This window comes from Dufourea novaeangliae, unplaced genomic scaffold, assembly GCF_001272555.1.
Source record: "Dufourea novaeangliae isolate 0120121106 unplaced genomic scaffold, ASM127255v1 scaffold47, whole genome shotgun sequence".
NCBI lineage: Eukaryota > Metazoa > Arthropoda > Insecta > Hymenoptera > Halictidae > Dufourea > Dufourea novaeangliae.
In genome coordinates, this window is record NW_015373920.1 from 433914 (window position 1) to 435285 (window position 1372).

Below are 1372 nucleotides of genomic sequence, written 5' to 3' on the forward strand. Positions count from 1 at the left end.
AAAAAAATAGTGGTATTCCATCTTTAAATACGATTTTAACAGTGTTCTGGTCGTTTATTGTTATTATCCATTACAGGGTATTAATCTACGTTCATTCAACTACAAATCCAATGCTTGGTCAAGACGAAAGCTGTTAGTATAACGTTGTAAGAGTTGTTCAAAGTGAACTAAGCAGGGTACGCATGACGGGGTACAGTGTTAACCGTTGCAAATAAATGTGATTTTAATAATGTTCTTGTAATTACTGGTTCCCAGACGTTAGAGAGTATTATTCTGCGTTCTTTAAACTTCGAATTTAATGCGGGACGAGGAAAAATGATGCCCGTTCAGCGGTGTAAATGTAATCGAAATTTGTTGCAAGTGGGGTTGCCGCCCCATAAGGGGCTACGGTAATACAGGCATAACTAATTTTACTAATTCAGGGGTTCTGCTCTATTGGATCCATGCATTAATTCCTGAGGGACAATTTGAGACTAATTACGTTCATTTTAAGCGCTTAATTACTGAGATATTCGCATTTTTACATCACTAGAAATTCTCACTCACCTGTCGGTATGATTTGGCTAGCAGTTTGAGCGAATTGCCACGGGAGGCGCCACCAGTCGAAAAAATAGTGGTATTCTACGTTTAAATGCGATTTTAACAATGTTCTCATCGTTTATTGTTATTGTCCGTGACAGGGAATTAATCTACGTTCTTTCGGCTACAACTCGAGTGTTTTATCTCAATGAAAGCTGTCCGTATAACGGTGTAAGGGCTGTCCAAAGGGAACTACACGGGGTACACATGACGAGATACAGTATCAACCGTTGCAAAGAAATGTGATTTTAACAATGTTCTTGTAATTACTGGTTCCCAGCCGTTAGAGAGTATTATTCTACGTTCTTTAAACTTCGAATGTAATGCATGACAATGAAAAGTGTTGCCTGTTTAGTGGTCATGTAATTGCAACAGTTTTCGATAGGATTTACACTGCTAAACGAGCATCAGTTTTCCTCGTTATAGATTCCATTCGAAGTTTAGAGAACGCAGATTAGTACTCTCTGGCAGGTGGGAACCACTAATTACAAGGACATTGTTAAAATCTCAATTGTTTGTAACGGTTGACACTCTATCTCGCTATGCGTACACCGTTTAGTTCACTTTAAATAGCTCTTTCAACTTTCTATGGACAAGTTACTTATTGATCAAGCATTCAGTTCGAAGCTGAAAGAACGTAGATTAATCTCCTGTCATTGAAAATAACAATAAACGACCAGAACACTGTTAAAATCGCATTTAATTGCGAAATACCACTATATGTTTTGAACGGTGGCGCCATCCGTGGCAAATCGCTGAAACTGCTAGTCAATTATATGGCTAGCAGTTTCAG